Consider the following 26270-nt stretch of genomic DNA (forward strand, 5'->3'; position numbering starts at 1 on the left):
CATAAGGCCTTGCTAAGTTGCTGAGGCTGGCTTTGAATCTGTAATTCTCCTGACTCAGTCCTCTGTGCCACCAGGATTATAGGTGTGCACCACCATGCCAGCCAGCTTTAATCTTATAGTTAGGTCTTTGGTTCATTTTTTAGTTATTATGCCCAATTAATTATTTTGTATGTGGTATCCAGTTGTTCCAGCAAAATTTATTTAAAATACTATTTTCTCTGTTGAATTATATCCGTATCCTTGTTGATTGCATAGGTTTGGGGTTGGGTTTTTTTTTTTTTTGTTTTTTTGTTTGTTTGTTTGTTTGTTTGTTTTGGATTTTCAAGTCTATTCTCTTAGTCCACACGACTTCCCTAATGCCAATACCAAATGACCTTGATAACTGTACCTTTATAGAAAGTTTGGACATCAGAAAGTTGGAGTCTGCCAATTTCGCTCTTCCTTTTCAGAATTCTTTTGACTATTCTGAGTTCCTTGCATTTCTATATAAATTTTAGAATCATCTTGTTCATTTCTGCTGGAAATAAAAAAGGCATCTGGTATTTTGACAGGAGTTTTGTTAAATCTGTTGATCAACTTGGAAAGTTTCACCATTTCAAAACTATTTACCTGCGTGGAATGAAGAGAGGGGAAGGGGTATGGAGATACGAATGATAGTAGAGTGAAACAGACATTATTATCTCATGTACATTTATGACTGCATGACTGATGTGATCCTACAACACGTACAATCAGAAAACTGAGAAATTACACTTCATTTATATATGATCTATCAGAATGTATAAATGCATTCTACTGTCATGTACAACTAATTAGACAAAGTAAAAAATTAATAAAATAAAAAATAAATTTAAAAAATAAAGTTCCAGTCCATGAACACAGCTATCTTTCCATTATTGAAAACTTTTTAAATGTTTTGTGGTGTTCAGTGTACAAGTCCTGCAATTTTTTGTTAGATTTACTAATAACTAGTCTATTTCTTTTTTAATTTTTATAAATGAAATATTCTTAATTTTGACTTTGGATCATGCATTGATGATATATTTTTGTATATTTATTCCTTATCCCACAACCTTGCTGAACTCTCTTAACTGTTTTTGTGTCTGTCTTCAGATTTTCTATATACAAGATCATGTCTTCTGAAAACAGAGATCATTTTTCTTCTTTCTTTCCAAGCTGGATGTCTTCTGTTTCTTCATATTTTATGAGCTGAGTTTCATTTGATTGAAGCCAGAAGAGCATTTTCCAACTTCAAGACCTGGAGTAAAAGCATATTCCCCTTGTAGAAGCTGGAATAAGCCACAACCTTGAATGCCCAGATGTCTCTGATGAAAATGTAGCTCTTAGATCATGATGCCCCCAACTCCCACCCCACCAAGACTGCCCTCCAGGTGACCTCAAGTGAAGAACTGGGCCTCTAACCTAGTCCCTGACCCTATAAACCAGCTTTACTCTTCATCTTTCAGATTTAAGCTGGAGTCTTCATCCTACACATCAGCAAATGCCTGATATGAGTCCCTGGAGCAGGTGACTACAGAGGGGCACATTGTCTTTGTATAAATAGGGTGAACTCTTGCTGTGTTCAGGTTTCCCAGGGCCACAGATACCTTGGGTCACATCAGAACTCAGACTTCTTAAGCTTCTCCACTCTGCTGATTTCTCTCCACTGGGCCTTCTTCTTGAGAGAGAAAACCCAGCCTTCCCATGGCCATCCCAGTAATACAGAGAGCAGATCATATAGCAGACAAGGAGAGATATTTCATAGTTTAAGAAATACTTCAGTGAGAAGAGTGTAGAGGAAAGGGCAAGGGCAGATCCAAAATTTTTTAATTATTTACTTAGGGCAAGGTGATTTTTTTTCACTTTATCTCAATTACTACACAGGAGAAACAGTTATATCCTTCACCAGCAAAGCAAATGAGATTGATGGTTTTAAAATAACTGCCTCAAAATCACAGAGCTTTAAAATAAATTCCATTTCCATATCTACCAGACTTCAGCGTCCCAGCTTCCGTTTATTGTACCACAAGTAGCAACTTTACAAGGTAACAATAACCAATGCATTTCGAGACATTAATTAGCAAATGGCGTGAAACATAGGACCTGGTAAATATTTCTGTGTTTGGTACGTTGAGGTATTCCTATTAGTCTCACCCCTAATCAAGTCATGACACTCAGTTAACTGAGAACTGAGTCTCTCCTTCCAGGAACCTGCCTACAAGCCTAATAAACACAGACAGGCTCTGCTGAAGAGAAGAGTGTGAACTCAGAACAAACCACTGTAAGGACAAATCTTGACTCTGCCTCTGAACAGCTGTGCAAATCTGGGCAAATCACTTCCCTACACTCTGCCTCCCCATTTGCAAAGTGAGCCTAGCAAGACCTACTTAATTTGCTGGGAGAATAACCTACATCTCCCAGAGCTCCTCTCTGGGGAAATTAAAGAGGACGCCATCAGCAGTATGACTTATATGTCCCTGATTACTTACAGAATGTCCCACCTTCTCCAGGTACACAGTGTACAACCTTACTGGCAAGGGAGGTCCCCGAATTCATTCTTACAGACTCATCAGCCCCCAAGCACCATGTCCATTTCTGCCTCCCTGTGCAAGAACCTTTGAGTGGAATTCACTGCAGTCTCCACAGCCCAGATTTTTCCCAACACATCACAGACTGAAACTGGGCTCCCGCCTGCCCTGTTACCCTGTCCTGGGCATCCCTGCCTCCCTGGGGCATCTCTGTAGGGTGCAGGGCCTAGCCATATCCATGCCCTACCCCCGACATCAGGTTACCTGTGGGCATGTGGTCACATGAGCACAACACTCTTTCTCCTCAGTCTTTGCCCCCCAGAATCCTAACACAGCCCTCAGGACCTGAGAGGGGGGAAAAATTATTATGACTGACACCAAGTTCTGCTCAGAAGTACACTGGTCCCCAAGCCAATTCAGCCTGCAGGCAGCTTCTTCTTTCCATTGTTACTGTTCCCATGCTGAGAAGGACAGAGGCGGAAGGAGCTAAGATTGTGTCCTTATTCTGAGACGCCCTTTGTGGCAGTTCCATGGCCACCCTGAGCTCAGGACAAAAGGGACAGGGAATTAGCATGGCCATGAGGCCCAGGGAAGGTCCTCCCCAACAGTACATAGCCATTGCTCAACAGTCATGGCAATAAATAACCCAACTGCTACCATCCCCACACCCACACCCTTCTCCCTGGCGACACAGACTCACATTCCTGGCAGGGACACAAGGCGCCACAGGGAGAGAGTCTCCAGGGAGACTGTTGGAGAGGGTGTTTCCAGGGTCCTGAGGACGGGGGTGACTCATCGCTCACTGGTCCCACTTTGGAAAGATAAAACAGGGCCCCAGAAACCAGCTGTCACCAGCTGGAACTGAGTCTCCAGAAAGCCAGAGTTGTGTAGGACAGCCTCCTAGGGCCACAGCATCTGCCGGTCTGCATTAGAACAGAGAGACGGAAGGGCATTTGATGAACCAAAGCGTGACACGTATTTTATCTCTATCACTTTTCTCTTTATCTTTCATCAGGTTTATAACCAAAGCCATGAGGGGAAAAAAGTTATATTAAAATTAACAAAGGTATAACTAATAATAGAAAGCATATGAGCATAAAAGCAAAATAAATAATAAATAAAGCAAACAAATTATAAATAGTGTGTTCTCCCTGCATTTTTGTAAAACATACAAGACGTGGAAAATTATTCAGCCTTAAAAAGAAAGGAAAATATGACCCATACTACAACATGGATAAATTTACAGGACAGATAAGCATTGAGGACAGTTATTGGACTGGCACAAATAATCAAATACTCATTCTATCCTAGATGGCAAGTGTTTGCCCCATGTCACATCTCCTCCTTTTCATCTGGGGCAGACTTTGTTAATTGATCACAGACTGATTCCTGTGGGCCCATTGAGGACATTAGCCTGATTTTGTTCATGTTATGTGGTTCAGGAAACCTGCCAAGAACCAAAATTTCTACTTGGGTTTGTAGTTCAAACCTTCTAGGCTCTAAGGGCAGGGTTCCCTGAGGCATAGCCAGGACCACAATCTTCTATTCAATTCTGATGTTTAAGCAAAACAGAACTCTTTTCAAACAAATACAGACAGTTGCTATCATCCTACAAAAATGGTATCAGTTTTGCTGTGTGAGATTGGGCCTTCTCAGGAAAGCCTCAGTATTCAATTTTGTTCCCTCAGAGACATCGAACAGCAGCAGGGGCACTGGGTTCTGTCCACTGAAAGGGCACTCTCACACACTCCGGAGGGGGAGAATATGTAGAAATGCTTCGTCATCACTACGTCATCATTATAGTTCTTTATGTCTTCACCTTCTGGCAATTATTTTCTGGCCCAGACATAAGACATTTTTTACTGAGCCATGTGTCACTTTCTTATTAAATAAACCAAACCCAAAAAATGAAAGGCCAAATGTTTTCTCTGATATGTAGAAGTTAATTCACAATAAGTGGGGGTGGGGGGATAGGGAAAAATAGAGTTACTTTAAATTAGGTAGAGGCCAGTGAAGGAGGGGAAGGGCATGGGGGTAGGAATGATAGTAGAATGAAACAGACGTTATTACCTCATGTACACATACCGTCATGCGTCTGTTATTACCTCATGTACATATACCGCATGACCGATGTGTTCCTACAATCAGAAAAATAAAATTACAATCCATTTATGTATGATCTATCAAAATGTATAAATGTATCCTACTGTCATGTACAACTAATTAGAACAAATTTTAAAATTTTTTAAAAGATATTTTTAATAAAACATCTCAGACTCTCTGAAAATAATATTTTAGGGGAAATTATTCAAAATAGCTAAGGATAACATCAATAGCATAAAATAATTCTAAAAATCAACAAAATTTGCTGACAGTTAGTTAAATAGATTGAATATCCCAAAGGACGAAGTTTCCTCTCTATAACATTTACAAAGAATTATAGAGCTTGTCCCTTCAACCTAATCAGACATGGGACTCTCTTCAGTGCCACTTGGTGTGCTGGGTATCTATAGTCTCACCAATCTTAATGCACCATGTCCTCCTGCCTCCCTGAGAGGAAGAAACCCAGGAGGTCACCACTCCAAGAATTGCCCTCTGAGATAACCTCCCCTCTGCACCCTGCTTCTCCCAGGCTTGGCACGATCCGGACTCGGTCTTTATTGCAAATTGTTCACAGATCTGTCAGTACAATACATCTAAACTCTGAACCCTTCACCATTAAAGAAATGACTGTTTTCCTGGAGGAAAGAGGGGGCTTAATTTTCAAATACTGTAGGAATTGAAGGGAAATGCTTGCATTTCATCCTTGTAGTACAAGAGGAAGAGGAGGAGGAGGAGGAACAAGAAGAACTAGAACAAAAAGTCCTACTAGAACAATAAGAAGATGAAGAAAAGGGGGAGGAGAAAGAATCCTATCAGATCAAGGCCCCACCCTTATCATCTTAGAGTTTCATCTCCAAATATACCCATGTTGGGGGTTAGATGTTTAGCATATGAATTGAGAGACAGAAATAGTGTCTTTCCTTCTATAGCTTATCATTTTGTCCCCAGCACCGAGCAGAAAACCTGGGACTAGTCATTAGTGTGCATGTTGGATAAATAAATGAATGAAATAATAATTGACATACAGATTTGATGATTTTAACCTTTCAACTTTTTTTCAACTTTTTTTTAAGAGGAGGAAAAGTTTATTGTGGCTCACAGTTTCAGAGGTTCTGTCCATGGTTGGCCAACTCCATTGTTCTGGGTCTGAGTTGAACCAGAACATCATGGCATAACCAGCTCACCTCACGGCAGCTGGAAAGTAGGGAGAGTGAGGAGCCAGGGACAAGATATATAATCCCCAGAGGCGGGTTCCCAGTGACTTAATTCCTCTAGTCACACCCTACCTCCCGATAGCTACCACCCACTACAGTAGTCCTTTCAAATTATTAATCTATCAAATAGGTTAATTCACTGATTATGACCTGTTAAACTTGACATGGAGAAAAACTCAAGAATTGCATTTGAATTTAATGACAGTGATCTGAATTTAGAGCAAAGATCTTACTAGCATGCCTGTATCTTCCTGGAATACCTCCATGCTTTAATATGAGCTATGATATTATAGCATCTTCAGTGGGAGAAGAGATTTTTGAAAGAAGTGTAGTGAAATGCATCCTTTTGCTCTATGTCCGAGATACACTTAACCAGCTGCAATGGTGCCAGGATATGTCATGATATAAAGAATATTTCACAGACTTCATGAGGCTGACAAGTCTCCCACTTGCCTATGTCACTATAATCATGACTACAATGGCTACTTATTAGTATGGGTTGCAGGTTGTGAGGCAGAAAGAGCATTAAGATTGCCCAAAATATCTAAAAAATTGAATAAGGTTGATAGATAGAAAACCAGACTGGTTTTGACTCATCCATAAACAAGCTTTGGTAATTTGTATAAAACATTTCACCTTTCAATCCAGCGCTAATATTTTATAAATTTATAATTTTGTTCCTCTGTAATATTTACTCTGATGGGTCAAAACAACACATTTATTCTCTGGATAAAGCTCCAAGTAGTGACACAATGATCAAGTGGTACAAAGAACAAGACCATAAAGAAAATAAGAAATTACTGAAAAGTCACACTCTGAAATGAGTGATGATGGAATTGCAATAAAGAAAAAAATAAGAGGTCAACTAATAAAATCAGAGGTCAACTAGGGGGAGGGAGAAGGAGAGAAAAAGGAGAAATAGTGCAGAATGATATTGTTCAAAATATATGTTTATATTGTGTGCAATGTAACAACAAAGGAAGAACAAATCCCACTATTATGTACAACTATAATGCACCAGTAAAAACTATGGAAAAAATAAATAAAATCAGAGGTCATTTGCACCAGTGAGAAGTCAAGAAAGGATCAGTATGGTTATTTGAATGTTGTTCTCTGCTTAATGGATAAGCTCATCTCTGAGTCCAAAGAACAAAGTATGAGCTATCATGGGAGTTGGGGAGTTTATTTTTCCACAAACCAAGTGATTACTGTAACCTGAAGTGTTGAAATTCTATGAGAAGCTTTGCTGGTAGTATTTCCCTCCAGAATAACAAGTGCCAGAACTCTTGAGAAAGAGAGAAATCTGAACAAATTCCCAGCCTATTCTAAACATTTGAATTATCTTGGGTTAATTAGATCAATTTCTAGGTACAACATTATTTTGTGACCACTCAGATACTCATGCAATTTCTGTCATAATGTGGTAGATGAAAATTCCCCTGTGAGGCTTTCTATCATACCTTCAGTCATAGTTATGTCTAGGGGTCAATGACCCAAAGACAAGAACTGAGTGTACTATTACAACAGTGGGGCTGCTCACGAGAAATAAACAAGACTATCGGCTGCTTTGAAGAAATGAAACTAGATATGTATTTTTAACCTGTACAATGGGTCAAGCAAATGCTACTTGCTGCTTCACACACATTATCTAATTTAATGTTGATGGTAGCCCGACTACCATGATATGGTATAGCAAGAAGCAGAGGCTCAGCAAGACACCCTGTTGGTGTCTTCCTGGTCAGATGGCACTTTTGACTCCTGCCTCTCTGTGAATGTGTGCCTTTGACTTACAGGAGGCCTGGCCACACTTAGGAAAGATCAACTCTATAGCATTGCTTATCTTTTCCAAGGAATGATGATGACACCAAACTTCATTCCCACCAACTGTGTAAAAGGTATTTAGAAAATAAACATAGGCATATTACAATTTTAAAGAGTTTATTTGAGCAGAGATTCATAAATTCTAGAGCTCCAGCCCATATGCAGTTTAGGGTGTGAGGTCCCATTGAAAGTGCCTAGTGGAGAGGAGGGGGTGGTTCTTATAGGGTCAACACAGAAACAAGACAAAGAAATTATTTGGTGAAGGTGGGCTTTTTGGATCATTCCAGTAGTAATTCCTAATGCAGAAGTTAGTTGGCAGTTTCCGATCGGGTAAACTTGAGTTTTGTTTTACAGTTTACATGGATTTGGGTTTTCATGGTCTCTCAATTATTTTGCCTAAGGGTTCCAACTCCTCACATTCTTTCCAACATTTGTTTTCTTTAAAAAAATAACCACTTTAGCAGGTGTTGGGTAATACCTCTTGGTAATTTTGCCCATGGTTAACAATATGTTATTTTATACTTTAAAATATGTTAAGTGGATAGATCTTAATGTTAAGTGTTCTTAAAAAAAAAAAGAAAGAAAGAAAGAAAGAAAGAAAGACACACACCCATAATAGAACACAAGGAAATTTTTAAAGGTGATAAATACATGTAGTGACTTGGTTGTAGAGATCGTATTATGGTATGTAGATACGTAAGTCCAGACTTATCAAGATGTGTACATTAAATGTGTACAACTGTGTGTGTGCGTTATTTCTCAATAAAGCAATATGAGAAAAAGAAAAAAAAACAACTGTATTACTTAAAAAAAAGAAAGGGGGCAGCTACCCCCATCACTTATTTGTTATCTTGATTTAATTTGTTAAATGAGAGCGTTAACAAAAATTAGTGATTTGGAATCAAAAATTTATGAGGGATAGAAGGAAGAATAATAGAAGAATTATCAATGATATTACACCAACATTTTCTCTGTGATGATGAAAACTTCACCTGGGAATGTCAGTTGCCTGGAGAAGAAAATAGAGGGAGAAAATGAAGGAGAATCAGGATCTTGCATCCTTGAGGTTTTACCTTGAGGTCGAGACACAATTAAAAGTTTGTACATGGAAGTGTAATGTAGTCTATCCAGAAATGGGAAATATATATGAAAATGAACTCAAGAGTAAACTTTCTTACAGTTGTTAGCATTATCAACTAGCTTCACCTTGATGAATACAATAAAACCATATTATGCTTTTTCCTTTTTTTTTTTTTTTTTTTTTTTTTTTTTTTTGGTACTAGGGACATAACCCTGGGGGTGCTTTACTCCTGAGCTACATTCCCTCAGCCCTTCTTATTTTTTTTTATTTTGAAACAAGTTCTCGTTAAGTTGCCAAGGGGCTTGCTAAGTGACTGAGGCTACTGAACTCGTGACCCTCCTGTCTCAGTCTCCCCAGTCACTGAGATTATAGGTGTATGCCACCATGCCCAGTACATCATATGCTTTTATAAGATCATTTGCATATGTTTTTAATATGACAAGAGGCATATATATTGTTCAGACAAAAGAGGCAGAGCATTAGTACAGGATAAGAGGAGATTTGGGTTTCTGGCTCCAAAAAGGGACACAAAGGTCATTTGGGGCTATCTCTTTACTGATTACAGTGGAAACTCTGGGCAAAATACAGAAAGCAACTCCCTGAGGGCTCTGTAAAGTAAATAACAGCAGGTCGATTCCAAATGTAAGTCAAAACCCCAAATGACCAATACAGTAATGATTTTCCTCTTAGATGTTTTCCTCCCTCACCTCTCAGCCTTGACTGAAGCATAGATGCAACAAAAAATCTGGGTATCAGACGCAATTCATAAAAACTCCAAAAGAAGACCATCTTTACAACTAAAGAACATGATAAGAATTTCCTATAAGCTGAAGAACATGGGAACTATTGCTTCCTTTCTTCTTTCTTTTTCTCTGTCTGTTCTCTGTCTTGGTGTCTCTCTCTCTCTCTCTCTCTCTCTCTCTCTCTCTCTGTCCGTCTTCCTCAGTCCCAAGGGCAGTCAGTTGTGGATCTGCTTTGTCTTAGAGGCAGAAGTATCAAAATCACCTCAACCTTTGATAGAAATCCCATCTCTCTAGATAGAGGATCAGAGAAAATTCTCCTGGTGTGCAAAGAGTTATGTCAGATCCTCATTTCTACACTCTTTTATTGCTCCATTAGAGATTGAGTCTAGTTGGAGAGAACTTGAGAAGCAAAGTTTTATAGGACAATTTAGTTCACAACAGTGAATACCCCTTCCAGGAGCCCTCAGAACATCCACCATCACAGAATTTATCCAGCCCCACAAAACAGACATTAACAACAGTGGTACATTTGAATCATATGAACCGTGTTTCTTAGCAAAAATGGAATTGACCTAGAAATGAAAAACAAAAGAACTCTGGGAAAATCCCCAAATCTGTAGAAATTAAATGACACACTTCTAAATAATGCAGTGGTCAAAACAAAAGTCTCCAGGGAAATTAGAAAAAGATTTTGAAATGAATGAAAATGAAAATACCACATATAAATAACTGCTATATACTACTAAAGAAATGCTTAGAGGGAGATTTATAGTAATAAATGCTTATATTAAAAAATAAGCATGGGTTGGCTTAGGACCAGACTTCCTGAACAAGACCCCCAGAGCTCAAGAAATCAATGCACAAATCATTAAATGGGATGAATTCAAACTAAAATGTTTTTATCAGCAAAGGAAACAATAATGTGAAAAGAAAGCTTACAGAGTTGGAGAAAATCTTTTCCACATGCACTTCAGATATAGCACTAATCTCCAAAATTTATAAAGGACTTAAAACACTTTTATACCATAAATACAAAGAACCCAATCAATAAATGGGCTAAGGAACTGGGCAGACACTTCATACAAGAAGATATACAGGTGATCAACAAATATATGAAAAAATGTTCATCATCTCTAGTTAGAGAATTGCAAATTAAAACCACCCTAAGAGTTCATCTAACTGCAATTAGGATGGCAATAATAATTGCTGACGTGAATGTGGGGGAAAAGGCACACTCATACATTGCCAGTGGAGTTGCAAATTGGTGCAGTCACTCTGGAAAGTAGTATGGAGATTTCTCAGAAAACTTGGAATGGACCCACCATTTGACACAGCTATCCCACTCCTCGATTTATACCCAAAGGACTTAAAATCAGCATACTACAGTAAAGCAGCCACATCAATGTTCACAGCTGCTCGATTCACAATAGCTAGATTATGGAACCAAACTAGATGCCCTTAATTGATGAATGGATAAAGAAACTGTGGTATACATACACAATGGAATATTATTCAGCCATAAAGAGGGATAAAACTATGGCATTTGGTTGTAAATGGATGGAGTTGGAGAATATCATGCTAAGTTAAATAAGCCAATCCCAAAAAACCAAAGGTTGAATGTTTTCTCTGATAAGTGGATGATGATACATAAAGAGAAGAGGTGGGGGGCAAGAGAAGAATAGAGGAACTTTGGGTTGTGTAAAGGAAAATGGGGCCAGAGGGGGTGGGGGAAGGAAAGATAATGGACTGAGACTGACCTTATTATCCTATGTGCATGTATGATTACATAAATGGTGTGAATCTACACTGTGTACAACCATAGAAATGAAAAGTTGTACCCCATTTGTGTACAATGACTAAAAATGCAGTCTGTAAAATTTTTTTTGAAAATTTTAAAAATAATAATTAAAAAAATAAGAATGATCTCAAAGCAGTAATTTAAACTTCATCCAAAAGAATCTAGTAAAGGAAAACCAAAAATCTCAAATCAAACACAGGAAGAAAAGAATAAAATAAGAGTAGTAATCAATGAAATTGGAAACAGCAGATCAATACAGAAATCCCATGGAACAAAAACTGGTTCTTTTAAAAATCAATTAAATCTATAAAGACCAATAAGGAAAATCAGTTCTTTGCCTATGAATCTAATAAATCTATTTAGAAAATACAAAAGACAGCAATTTTTTTGAAAAACACAAACTACCAAAACCTACTCAAGAAGAAATAACCTGAGCAATCCTGCATTTATTAAAGAAATTAATTTTCTTAAAAAATTCCCAATCAAAAAAAATTCTAAGTACTCCATAAAAGTAAAAAATACTGTTAGATTAAACTAGTATACAAAGATTGCAGGACACAAGATCAATATGTAAATCAACTTTATTTACATACTAGTAATGAATAATCTAAAAATGAAATTAAGAAAATAATTTGATTTGCAATAGCACCCAAAAGAATAATAAACTTAGGAACAAACCTACCACTATACATTGAAAACTACAAAATACTCAGAGAAATTTAAATCTAAATAAAGATATTCCATGTTTAATGGAAAGATCCAATATTAAGTCTAAAGCTAATAATTCTCAACCTGTCATGGTGGCACATGACTGTAATCCCAGTGGATTAGGAGACTGAGACAGGAGGATTTCAAGTTCAAAGCCAGCCTCAGCAATAATGAGGCACTAAGCAACTCAGTGAGTCTCTGTCTCTAAATAAAGTACAAAATAGGGCTGGGGATGTGGCTCAGTGGTTGAGTGCCCCTGAGTTCAATCCCTGGTACCCCCCCCCAAAAAAGATAACAATTCTCCCTAAGTTGATCTATAAATTTAATACAATTTCTGTCAAATTCTCAGAAGTTCTTCAGTAGCAATTGGCAAACTGGTCCAAAGGAGTTCAGAAACACAAAGATTCTAGAAAAGTAGAACATTCCTGAATGCCTGAGAGGTCATTGATATTCATACTAGTATTAAGTATATCATGACCATTCGATAACACCATCTCCTTCTTAAGACATTTATTTAAAACTAATAGAATGCATCTAGTTACATTCAGCTTTTTTTTATCAGGTCTATGACAATAAGAAATTCAAGTGCAAACATATCATACAGAAGCTCCCACTACATGCCACTCCAGGATTTGAAAACCCAGGTTCTAACATGCTTTTCATTAGCTACTTGTGAAAATCCTACCCACAAAACAAAGCAAAGCAAAGCCAAGTTAGAAAGATTTTGAGAGTTGGGTTACTTTTGGATAAGGAAGAAAAAAAAAAAAAAAAAAGACTGAGGGGGGAAAAAAAATCAGAGCCAGAGCAGGAGGATCAAGACTTAACCTAAAAATGGATGAAATTGGAGAATATCATGCTAAGTGAGATAAGCCAATCTCAAAAAACTAAAGGACGAATGATCTCGCTGATAAGCAGATGAGGACATATAATGGGGGGTGGGAGGGGTTAGCATTAGGGTTAGGGTTAGGTTTAGGGTTAGGGTTAAGGAGGGTGGTAAGAATGGAGGAAGGAGGGACCATATAGAGGGAAAAGAGGGGTGGGAGGGGAGGGAGGGAAGGGAAAAAAAGTAACAGAATGAATCAAACAACATTACCCTATGTAAATTTATGATTACACAAATGGTATGCCTTGACTCCATGTACAAACAGAGAAACAACATGTATCCCATTGGTTTATAATAAAAAAAAAAAAAAAGACTTAACCTAAAAGACCAAGGTGTGTCAAAACCAAAGCTTCAAGTTACAATGGAATGGAAACAGTGTCTATCTAGAACTGGGCTCCGAGACACCTCACTGCTGGGTGGAACCCACCCTCCAGAAGACACTAAGGCCCCAAATCTTCCTATTTTGTGTTCAGTGCATGATACAGAAATGGAGGCTTAAGTGGACGGTCTTAGGTGAGACACTGTCCATATTGACCTGCACTGGTCATTCTCTAAGATCCTACAACAAATGAACAGAAAATGATTTTTTTTTGTTCATTAGTTTTTAATCTAGGAAATGAAGCATGTCTACACACACACACACACATTCCCAAGTACACATACAAGATACACACACCACACATGTCATACACACCACATACACCATACACACAGGTACATGGTAGGATGTAGAGTTTGACCTCAGGGTGACCCAAGGATTAAAGACCCACCCACCACTTGCTTTCAGAGCTGAAGCTGGAGTGTGTTGGAGCCAAGGTTGTGTATTTTTCTCTGTGCCTCCCCAAAAAACATGTCCTGAAGAGGAATGGAGTTGGTTCTTTCCAAGCTGATTTATGCACATGGTAGATAAGATTTCAGTTTTTCTTTCTTACTTATGTCACCCTGCCATCAATTGACTATATTTCTTCAGCCTACCCCCAGGAGGTCACTGCCCTTGGCACTGAAATAAAAAGGGCTTGATGCCCTGTATCCATGTATCCAAGCAGCGACATGCTTGGAGATGCTCTGAGGACACAGGCTTCCCCCGGTGACCTCTGCTGTCTTCTCTGCCAGACCACATCCCCACCCAACTCTTTGATCTTAGATGCCCACAACGGCCACCAGCAGGAGGCTGTGTCATGGACCACCACTTCTTGAGGGTGAAGGAGATCTCCTTCCTTGGGCCCCACAGGAAGACAACTTCAAGCTGAAATCAGGTGGGCTGTGACAGTCCTCCAGGCCACCTTTTCTGCAGGTCCCTCGACTCAGCCCCTGCTTCTCTCTCTCTTGCCAACACTGCATTTCCACAAAGCCCCTCAGCTCCCTCCCTCCTAAGCTGCTTATTGTTTTCTGCAGAACAAACTCCAGCCCCACCAAGGCTCATGCCAAGCTTCCTACTGTCAACTTGTTAGCAAATCCCTCAAACTTCCCAAGCCTCATTTTCTACAATCCAACACATAATCCATGCTCACCTTTGCCCACTAAGTTACATTTACTTACATTAGGAAAAAGGAGCATCTTAACTCTTCTAAAGGTTAACAATTCAAAATAAATAAATAAATAAATAAGATCTCACACATCCTCACAAATGCAAATATGCCTTGCATTGCAGAGTAAAGGACACATTTCGTGAACAGGGGATGAGTGAGTCAGCCCAAAGGAAGCCAGAGTCTTAAAGAATAAAAGGAGTCGAAACTGTGCTGCAACAAGAGAGGACAACCTGCAAAGGGGTAGGGGAATCACAGCACGGTGCTGGAGGACTGCAAGGAATTCAGCAAGATGCAACTGACATTCATGGGAGCAGGGGTGGAAGCACTAGGAGAATGTGCAAGGGACAAACCCTGAGACACCTATGGCCTAAGCTGAGAATGGGGATCCTCTAACATGATGGAGGCCATTGTGGGCTGTGAGACCATCTGCATTCTGACTGCTGATGGGCCTCACCCCAACCATTCTGACCTCTGCTGCCTTCTCCCTGTGACTCGGGTTGTTCTCACGAGTTGATCTCTGGCATGCCTCCCAAGACCACGGAGTCTTTCAATGTTCAGGGAACTGGCAGGTGCCTGATGGCTCCCACCTAGGTTACCTGCAGCTGGAGTCACACCCCACAACAAGGCTGTGTAGACCCCAGATGGCTTTGTGTCCATGGCAAGTGCTAACTTTCCCAGAATCCTTTAGCGGTGCCATGGGTCCCACTTTTCTCTCTTCATGATGAATTCTTTCTCTGGGACTCTTTATTCTTTCTTTTTAAATTTATCACCTGTGTCACTCAGGAGTTTTACTATGCAGTAAATAACAGAAAAATCTAAGCTAAGGAAGCTCGAGCAAGTGAGGGGTTTGTGGAAGTCTGGAAGTCAATGGTATCCTTCCCCTCCCCTCCTGCAGCAGCATCCTCAGTGTGCACAGGAATCCCTGGGTGTACCAGATGGGCAGGGTACCGACAGGTCTCTTGCCCTTCTTCAAGGAGGGAAGAAGACAGATGGGCTAAGGCCAAGGGGGAGCTAACCCATTTAGCCCACTATGAAGTTCTCCTGGATCCACCTGCAAGCTTGTTCTTGCATCCTATGGGCCAGAACAAAGTTGGGCCTCCTCCCCAGTAGCAAAGAGAGCTGGGACACAGGACTATAGCCCTCCAACCCCTGAAGAAGGAGGAGAGGCAGGAGGGGGTTCTGAGTAGCAGGATATTTCTGAGTAGGCCATCTGGGTTGACATTGTGCATTTGTCCCCACCCAGGCCAAAGTTTCTTGTTTCCAAAGTCTCCTGGAGCCTAAAATACCTGTCAGGTATGTCGCCCATTCCCCTTCCCTACAGCATGGGGCTGTCCCAGGTAGAACAGGCCAGCATGGGGAAGCATATGCTTCACAGCCCAGAGAGACAGATTCCAAAGACCCACCAGCCCTGTGATCTGTGGAGAATTCCACAGCCACCTTGACAGCAAACATAGGGTGCACCTTCTCCTGGGTTGTCACAGAACTTAATGAGTCATGCTGGGCATGACAGCTGTCAACCAGTATTCCTCTCTCTATAAAACTCTATGTTAAAATTCTATAATTTGACCATAATGATTATAGGGCTAGTTGTGTGGTTGCATTTTTGTATTTATCCATCAGTCGCTTTTTAAAAATAAGCAGATTATCATATTCTCTTATCTATCCTCTCCAGATGTTTTCCTCTGTTTGGTTTCTAACAGCTATTCTGAAATTGTTACTACAATTGACCTCTTTTTGTTGATTTTTTTGGAAAATACTTATTTGAAAAAATAAAATAAAGACAGTCTAGGAAAATTACATGTGTCCCAAACTAAGATGCTGTTATTTCCAAATTCGTTATTTGTAAATGTGTTTTTTTTTTTCCTTCCCTAAGATTTTCTCAAGGGGTTATAGTGTTCCAGATCTTTCCAGCATTTGGAATAGAACTGAGTTGCACACTTAACATTCTTCTTTAATTATGAAGTTGAGATAAACATTAGTAGATGCCAGATGCAATTGTTGATGGGGACAAAAGTACATAGCCAATGGGGAGAGGAGTGTCCATCTTTCTGTGACTGCTCACCACATGAAATAAAAATGATGGATCATCCTTGTTATCACCCTTTGAAAGAAGGACAAGAGAGAGAGTTTCTATTTTGGCAATTTCTTTGTTTACAGAAAAAAGGAAAGGTGGGAGAGGCCCGGGTTCCCACAGGCACACTCAGTATTTTGCAACCTCTTTGCAAAGTTGCTGTGAGACCAGGGCCTCTTCTGCTCTCAGCTGATGGGCCCTGAGGAGTAGGGTCGTGACATGGCCCGAAGGGCCAGGGCTGAGCTTTTGGGGCTGAGCTCTGGAATGATTCAGGGCTGGCTTTCAGGCATTGCCTGGCAGAAGTGCAACAGAGGGTCAGGCTTCAGAAAGCTCTCACGTCCCTGCCCCATTACCAGGCTGCTTATTCTCAATGGGCCATATTTCTCTCACAATGCTTGATGCTCCACAGGTAGCATCCCCGCTCCTTCTCCTACCCCAGCTACTCTACCACTCCCCTCAGCCCAGCTCCTGTCTTTGTGCCTCAACACTCAGGGCTGCTCTGCTGATGCTGTTTCTCCTTCCTTTCCAGGGGAGGATGCTGGTCTCCCCTTCACCTGCCCATAGGGTCAGTTGGAGCCCTGCCCCCTCTCCTTCCCAGTCAGTGCCATATTGTTTAATAACTGTTATCTACACAATTGTAGCACTAGAATTGATTAGTGGGAAGTCCTAACCACTATTGTGATTGTGCCTGGAGGCAGGGGGGACTTTAGAAAAGTAGATGAGGTTAAATAAGATCCCAAGAGTGGGCCCTAATCGGATAGAATTGGTGGCCTTGAAGAAGAGACACAGGGTGTGTGAGAAGAGATACCGGGGGTGCAGCCACATGAAAAAAGACCATGTGAAGTCACAGGAAGAAGACACTGTCTGTAAACCAAGGAATGAGGCCCTGGGAGAAATCCAACCTGCAGACACCTTCATGTTGGATTTCCAGCCTCCAGAACTGTGAGATGGGAAATGGCTTATTAAAGTGATGTGATGTTCTGCTACACAGACCCAGCAGACGAATACAACTGCCTGCCTCTCCCCTCAGTAGCAGCCTCTTCTTACATCACAGGGAGTCATCATCTCACATCCTCAGTATAGCATCTGTTCCTCAGCAAACCTATGACCGGTAGCAACAGTCACAGTAAAACAGCAGCAGCAGGGACCTTGCTATCTTTCTTGTTATTGCCATCCAACAGAATCATCCTGATCTCTAATAATTCCTGCCCAGTTCCCCTGGAATCATCTAGGAGTCTTTCCTCCATGCAGCATAAGACAAATTACAGATTTTGTATTTTGCAACCAATGGGTTGTGGGTTGTTACAAAGGTTCTAAAACTCTAATGATGAGACTAGCACACTGCCTGCCATCCAGTAAATGCTCAGTAAATCCCAGTGCTTGCTTTGTAAGAAAGCGCAGCCCATCACCCCATCCCAGAGATGTCTCCAGCAAGATGAGACACTCCTGGACTTGGTCCTTTGGTCAACAAATGTCAATGAGGACCCAGTGTGAGCAAGCCCTGTGCTAGCTTAAGGAAATTCAACAAGGAACAATGCCAGCTCTGAAGAGTTGACATTCCTGTGGTGAAAACAGACCAGACAAGAATTCCATAAACAAATGTGTATGATTAGGATACTAGGAAAATAAACACCAGGAAGAAAGATGAGGCAGAGCTTGGCATGGAGTGATGTTAGACACATTTATTCCAACAGTCCTCCGATACCTGCCCCATGCCACATGGGGAACTGGCAAACATTTGGTCAAACTAATTGGCTTCTCTCACAGGAGGGCCTGGACAGATGGGGATTCCTGTTTGCTGGTCAGGGTCCTGAGACGCATCTTGGTATTCACAAACTTTGGTTAGACAGACCACATTATTTAGTTTGACTTTATTTACCTTTCTTCTTTCTTCTTCCAAAGTTAATCTTTGTAATCTAGTGTCCCTGAAACTCTGTTCTCTGACAATATTCAGGATGGAATACTCTACAGAAAGAGAGACATGGAAGAAACACTGATTTCCTCATGAGTTGTTCAAAAGCAGAGGAATTCAGTCTCCAACAAAAAATTCCTTTATATCCCAGCAAACACTGCTCTTTCATCTTATTTATTTTTTATTTATGGTATGGAACTAACTTAAGAAAATGTCTTTTGCTTTTGCCAAAAAAAAAAAAAAAAAGTAAAGGCATTTCAAATATATTATTGCTTGATTTAATTTCAAAGCCATGTGAATCTTTATGGGGACACATCCAGGTGCCAGTCTTCACTCAGATATTGAGTGGGCAGTTCTTGAGAAGTAATCAGATGGTGACCAATTTCTCTGCCTGAATTTCCCTGTACTGATTGGAAATGAAAAGCTTTAAGGAAGGGAGGAAGGGAGGAAGAAGAAGGAGGGAGGGAGAGAGAGAAAGAAAGAGATCTGTTGTGAAGTCCATTTTCAGGGGAAAAGAATGGAAGGAAGCATGAATCCTGAGACCCCCAAGAAGACACAGGATGGATGATGTTTAGGAACAAGGAGGTTTATTAGTATATATCACAGTCCCTCACTCACAGTGACAGCCATTTATGCACATTCATTTGAAAAAAAGAATATTCAGAAAGAATGCTTCTGATCACAGATAGGTCAATATAATCAGAATCAAAAAGAAGTAGAAAATGTTGTGCTTCTGGGTGCAGGTTTCATTCTCAGGGAGCTGACAGGATGCTGGACCTACTTGGCTGCAGCTCTCTTACTTGGGGTGAAGGCCACAGGGACAGGCCAGTTCAGAGAAGATAAAACCAAATTGAGATGGTGGCAGTGATCAGTTCCAGATCAAACCATGAAAAAGACAAAATGACTTGTGCTTTGGATGATCCTCTGTTTTTTCTTTCTTCAATTTTTCCCTTTTCCTTTCTTTTCTTTTGTATTAAGACCATTCAAGTTGGGGTTTCTGCCAATAGACTTTGCAAGAGGGCGGGGGAACTTGTAGTATTGCCAAGCTAATTCACCACCCACTCTGTGCAAGCAGAGCCTTTGCCCACTGCCACATGGACAGAGCAGGCTCCCAGCCCTGGGTGGAAGCTCTCACCGCGTGACCTATGTGGTCAATGGAATATGAAAAGAGGGCAAAACACACATGATCACCGTCAGAGGAATTTACCAAGATAATCCTGTGCTTTCTTATCTTTCTGCTCTGAGAATAAGTACCCCAGAATAGAGAGGTCCTTTTTCCCTAACTTCAGAATGAAGAGGTGTGGAGACGCCAACCCCACTGCCCTGCAGTGGACAGGCCACCCTTGGTAGGAAATGTGCCTCTGTTGAGCAGCGGTGGTACTAGCTGGCTGGCTTCTGTGATATGGACTAATAAGAGCTGAAAATACAGAACCCACCTGGCCCAGGAATCAGGCCCTTGCCCTTCGTAGAACAGGTCCATTTGGGTGTCTCTCACAGCACTTAGAAAGCAAATCAGCCTGAGCTTTTTCTTGGAGACCTTCCCCGCCTTGGCAGAAGCACCTTTCAGAATTGAGTTCACTAGCTACATTAGTAATTGACACTTTCCAGAAACAGGTCATAAAATTCAGATAGTCAAAACCAGTCAAACATTTTCCCTCTTTCTTTCCAACTCGACATTTTTATCTGCCATCTTAAAATGTGTACTTACTCAAGAAAATACCACAGACTGGTGGCTTTTGAGAAATGGCTGCTTTCTGAGGAAGAGAAGAGAGGCCAAGAAACAAGAAAAATCCTGCTACTAAAGCTTTAGGATACAAAAGATAGAAGAAATCTCTTTTGATGGCTCTTGTCCTAACGACAAGTCTTTGGAGAACTGTCAAGTAATAAAAGCCAAACAACCACACTGAACAGAATTTGGTTCACTAGCAGAAATATGGTGCATGAATAAAAACAAATAATCAACTTGTCCTAAAAGGGGATTTGATACCCCACAGAGACCTAGGAAGAGCTATAGGTAATCTGCTCAGAGACTTGGGGTCCTTGCATGACATGCAGCATCCCACCCCATCAGAGTTGCCACACACATCTCCACTCAGAGCACCCCTATGCATAGCAGATAGTGAGCAGGAGCACCTCACAGATTAATGAGCCCAAACTTCTCCTTTGATAGATGAAGAAAGAGTGAGTGAGGTTGTCTAAGGAGTCATGGTCAAAATGGAGTTGAAATTCAAGGGCCCTGCCTCTCAACGTGGCAGCTTCTGACAACTTTCTTGTAAGATTGTCATTAACATCATCCCCCCAGGAACTGATGGTTCACTCACAATGAGGCACTATTCTTGTTCCCAGCTGCCAAATGGGAATGCATGGTAGTAGCAGGTCAAACACATGTCTTGGCCCCTTCATAACAGCCTGTTGCCCCCATGTCAATTTAAGTACTCTAATTAAAATTCCTTCCATGTAAACTGAGCTCCTGAAATAGCTTCTTGACATTCTCTTCCATGAGCCCTTTTACACAGAATCCCAGAGCCCATCCTGGGGCAGCCTGTGGTCTGGAGAGCTTCCTGGGAGGCAAGAAGATAAGTGCCTTCTAGTTTTTCTGGCAAGGAAAGGAAGGACAGTCGTCAAAGAAATGGCATGCTTGACAGGCATCTGCTGGGCAGAGCCCACTGCACAGGTGATAATTATAAGGCAAAGGGAAAAGAAGGCAGAGAATAGGGTTGGACCTGCTCTGACAGAGTTGCCCTACCCCTCCTCCTCTCTTTGGGACTCAGTTCCAAGGGGCCAGGGACTGAGGTCCCTTCTCTCCCTCTCAAATCTCTTTCTCTCTTTATAATTCAGAATTTCTGGAACTTGCTGGCTTGGTGCCCCAGTTCTCAAAGTCCCTGCATACGTTTCCAGTGTCCCCACCACTCCTTGAACACCTTTCCCCAAAATTCCGATCACAAGGGTAGGCAGCCAGCTTCTTGCCACAGGCCAACCGCCACTGTGCAGGGTCTATGCTGCCTCTCATCACAGAACTCCCTGGGATCCTGCAGGCTTCCTGAGTGCTGCCCTCACCAGACACTGGGAACATTTCTCCTGATACTATAAATATCACCATATTTCAGAAACAAGAGAGGGCCATATGTGCATGCGAGAAAAGAAGAGAAAACCCCAGCATAGGTAGAACCAGTGCCTCCCTGCCCTCGGGAGTAGGGCAGACTGGTGTTCATGGGGCAGGATCAATGCCCCAGCTTTGCCCCTCCATGTTAGTTAGGTTTTCATAGCTGTGAACACAATACCCGACAAGAACAAATCAGAGGAGGACAAGTTTATTTTGGTTCATGGTTTCAGAGGTTCAGTCTATGGTCAGCCAACTCCATTGCTCCAGTCAGAGGTGAAGTAGAACATCATGATAGAGAGAGATAGGTGGCCAGGAAACACAGAAAGAGGAGAATCAGGAGGACAAAATATTATCCACAAGGGCACACCCCCAGTGATCTGCCTTCTCCAGCCATGCTCCACTACCGATAGTTACCACACAACATTGTTGTCTTTTCAAATGGTAATCCATCAAATGAATCAATCCACAGATATAGCCCTCGTAATCTTATCATTTCACCTCTGAACATTATTGCATTGAAACAATAGTTTTTGGGAGACACTTAATATCCAAACCATAACATCCTCCCAGGTCAGGGAAGAAAGACCCTCTCTCCTCAAAAACAAACTGTAGGCAGTCAGGAAGGTACATCAAGATTGTTAGTAATAAAGTCATATACAATTATCATTACTGTCATCAGTCAGCACTAGCAGATTCTCCTTCTTTTCCATGTAATGGATTTGAGGAGGGGTAGGGTCTTGCCTACCACCACATGGTCAACCAGGTAATTCCCTAGTACCTGTCTCCCAAGACAGTCTCTAGTTTTTTTGTTTGTTTTTGTTTTTTGTAGTGCTGAGGATTGAACCCAGGGCCCCGGGCTCTATCAACTGAGCTATATTCCCAATCCCAGTCTCTAGTTTTAAGAACACTCAATACTATTTTAGTAGAAGGTGACAGTAATAACTGACCTTATTCTGAGCAGGGTAGTCACAGATCTCACTCTCCAGACCAGTTCTCCTTAGGACATCAAAGAGTGTAGAACATAATGCAAAAGTGTTTTTAAATGTTCTAAATTATTTGAAAATTAAATTGCTCATCATTACAGAGGCCATCATCATTTCTATGTACAGGTTCCCTTCCTTTCTTCATTATATCAAAGATAAGACCAGGGACCAACAAGGATTTATCTAATAATGTTAACACTTTGAGGACAGGTCTTTTACTATCTTAGACTAAAGACTAAGGAAAGAGAAATTAAGCAACTTGCCCAGAGTAACACAGCTGGAGATGAGGTGATGGAGTGAGGGGGCAACCAGAGTCAAGGTGACCACTGAGTCCCATGATCACTGAGAATGCCCCACTCACATTTGTGTGTATGGGAGGGGTTTGCTGGGGATTGGACCCAGGGCCTGAGCATGTTAGACAAGCACTCTACCAACAGAGCTATATTCCCAGCCTCCCACTCACATACCTTATCTGTCACTGTACCTCACATATTGTGAAACAGGTTCACTGTGCACTGGTTTACCACCTGAACTCGTCCCTGTCTGGTACGGCAGAGCATCCACACACAAGTTACATGAAGCCAATTTGTTACAGAAGCCTGGGATTTCTTGGGAACTGATCTACCAGAGCTCAGGAAAGCTGCCTGGGGTGAAAGGGGTCTCTTCTGTGTGTTTTTTACTTGCACCACTGCTGAGGATGCTGAACGCAGTCCACCCTAGGTGACTATATGACATGCTGAGCTATGGCTCTGAAGGACATCCTGTTCCTAGGGGACTAGAACTAGGCTGGGGCTGTTCCTTCCAGCTTCCCCCTCATTGCAGGATGTTACACTCACACTAAGCACTTCCTAGTTATTCTTGAGAATTACGGTGAGAACGGGGGAGAACTGGGTTGGTCCAAGGTCAACTAGAGACCTATCCTACATGCATGTCCTGGTTTTCCTCCTCCAGCGACTCTTCTCAGCCTCTTAAAGTGAGCTAAGTGCCTGTGCAAATTAAAACCACAGTGAGACACCACCACAAACCAATTAAAATAGCCAACTTCCAAAATACTAACAACACCAAACACTGGTAAAGGAAGAGGAGCAACAGGAATCCTCAAACATTGCTTGGAGGAATAAAATGCTACAGTCACTTTGGGACAGAATTGGGCAACTTCCTAAAAAATTAAATTCCACTGGACACAGTGGTGTATGCCTATAATCCCAGCAGCTTGGTAGGCTGAAGCAGGAGGATCACAAGTTCAAAGACAGATTCGGCAATTTGGCAAGGTCCTAAGTAACTTAGCAAGATCCAACCCTTAGCTTTGCTCCAACCCCAGAACTAGGAGGTTCCCGTTTCAAAATAAAAATAAAAAGGGCTGGGGAGGTGGATCAGTGGTTAAGAGTACATGGGTTTAATCCTGGGTATCAAAACAAAACAAAACAAAAGAAGTTAACTACCCACTTATCATACTCTGAAAATCCACTTCTAGGTATGCACCCAAGAGGAGTGAAAACATAAGTCCACAGAAAGACTTGTATGCGAATGTCCAAAGCCACATTATTCATAATGGCTGAAAATTGGAAAAAATCCAAATGCCCATTGATTTATGAACATATAAACAAAAGACTGCATATCCATACAATGGAATATTACTCAGCAAAAACAATGAGGGCAAAGCCAGGAGCCGGGGCACATGCCTGTAAGCCCAGTGGCTCAGGAGGCTGACACAAGAGGTTCACAAGTTGAAAGCCAAGCTCAGCAATTTAGTGAGGCCCTAAACAACTTAGAGGGACCCTGTATTAAAATTTTAAAATGAAATAAAAAGGTTTGTGGGGGACTGGGGTTATGGCTCAGTGGTAGAGCACTTGCCTAGCATGTGTGAGGTACTGGATTCGATCCTCAGCACCACATAAAAAAGATAAATTAACATAAAATAAAGATACTGTGTCCATCTACAACTAAAAAATATTAAAAAAAAAAATAAGGACTGTGATGTGGCTCAATGGTTAAGTACCCCTGGGATCAATTCCCAGTATCAAAAAAAAAAAAAAAAAAAAAAAATGAGGGCAACTGATACAAGCAACAACTTCAAAAACTTATGCTAAGTGAAAGAAGCCAGACACAAGACCACATACTGCATAGTGCTACTTATATGAAAATTTTACAATTCTGTCTATACAGACAGGAAGCGAATCAAATCAGGGGTTGCCAAAGATCAAAATGGTAACAGGGACTGATTGTAATTGGGCATGAAGAAATTTGGGGGTTGAGTATAACATTATAAGGCTAAATTGTGGTAATGGTTGAATGACTGCATAAATTTACTAAAGGTCATTGAACACATATTTAAAAGCAAGTGAATTTTATGGTATGCATATTCTACCTCAATAAAGATGCTAAAAAACATCACTTTAATTATTACAATTTTGATTACTATATGAGATTCTATCAAAGAGTCATACCATGAGTGCTAGCAATAGTTGCTAAGCAACTGTTGAACAAGTGTTGAATGATGAGATTATTTCCAAATGTTCACTACTTTAAGGCTTCACCCAATACATTTCTTCAAAAATCTGTGGAAATCTGTGTTTTTATGATTTCCTTAGGATTGATACCCAGATATAGAACATTGGGACAAAGGGAATATATCTTGTCATGGCTCTTGTTACCTAGTTGTTTTATCAACATTATGTATAGTCAAAATTGAGCAGTTCAACTATGAGACACATGCATATACACACACACATACAACAAATTGAGCAATCTAGCAATGGGCTGAAACACATAATGAAAATCACAGCATTCAAAAGATGTTCAAAGTAATCAGCTCTACTTGATCATATTTGGAAAATTATTAAAAAATGAAGTGTGAACTACTAAAAACTAAAAGTAAAAGGGAAGGAATCAAAAATTTACCCTGATTTTTCTATAACTATTTCAGGGTCTCAAAATCAGATGATCCCAGGAAGTAGATGCCTAAGCTAAATAATGAATAGCTAATACACTGAAATATGGCCACTCTGTGATGCCAAAGTTACTGTCTTGATAGGTCTTTACTTGTTACAGGGGAACGGTGTCAGGTGTCCTGAGAAATGGTGGACTAATACCCAGGATCACTGGACAGGTGTCTCAGCACTGTGGGTTCTGGGGAGCTCAGCGGGATGACTCAAGACAAGACTTCACTCTTAGTAAAAGTCCCTGTGGGAGGGTGTCAGGCCATTTGTGAACGCATACAGTAGGTGTCCACTTGGACAAATGGGGCCCACTTACCAGTTGAGTCATCCTGAGTTTTGCTCACCTCCTGAGGAAGGAGGAGATAAGGACCTTGGGCCAGGTGAAAAGGTGGAGTCAGAAAGGGCAGTGTGGTCTCCTGTCGGGAAAGAGTGAGGCCTCCTGGAAGAGCGCAGGCTGCGCAGGCCAGCGCGGGGACTCCGCCCATTCTCGCTCCCGCCCTGCTACTCCTTTTCGTACACTACAGGACACTAGCTGATGGGCGCACAGCACACATCTCTGAAGCCACCTAACCAGGACTGACTGCCTTCCTGCTGTGGGAATTATAAATGTCCCTGCAGCGAGAAAGGAAGACTAACATTTCCTGATTCTCTGCTACAAAGCGAGCCCTCTAGCACGTTACAACGCCTTGATTGCTTACGATTACTCTTTTTGTATTTTAGAGCCACACCACTCTCTGCAACGCTTTTCTTACTGCCCTTGAAAAGCGGTGGAGATCAGAGCGCCCCCAGAAGCCAGAAGGTGGGGGCCGGTTAGTCAGCCCCTTTCCCGGGAAGGGGTCCCAGTGCCGCGGCCC

At 41.2% G+C, this 26270-nt stretch overlaps 1 long non-coding RNA gene across 1 annotated transcript; it reads right to left on the minus strand.

Annotated features, from left to right (window-relative positions):
* Nucleotides 1–863: 863 nt before the first annotated feature.
* On the minus strand, nt 864–25838 carry LOC124990257 (uncharacterized). The gene is made up of 4 exons (XR_007109722.1): nt 25733–25838; nt 4599–4666; nt 3229–3451; nt 864–1258 (listed from the first exon to the last, which is right to left on the minus strand). It is a non-coding gene; the product is annotated as an uncharacterized LOC124990257 (long non-coding RNA).
* Nucleotides 25839–26270: the final 432 nt, after the last annotated feature.

The sequence above is a fragment of the Sciurus carolinensis genome, chromosome 8 (assembly GCF_902686445.1).
Source record: "Sciurus carolinensis chromosome 8, mSciCar1.2, whole genome shotgun sequence".
In the NCBI taxonomy this organism is placed as follows: Eukaryota; Metazoa; Chordata; class Mammalia; order Rodentia; family Sciuridae; genus Sciurus; species Sciurus carolinensis.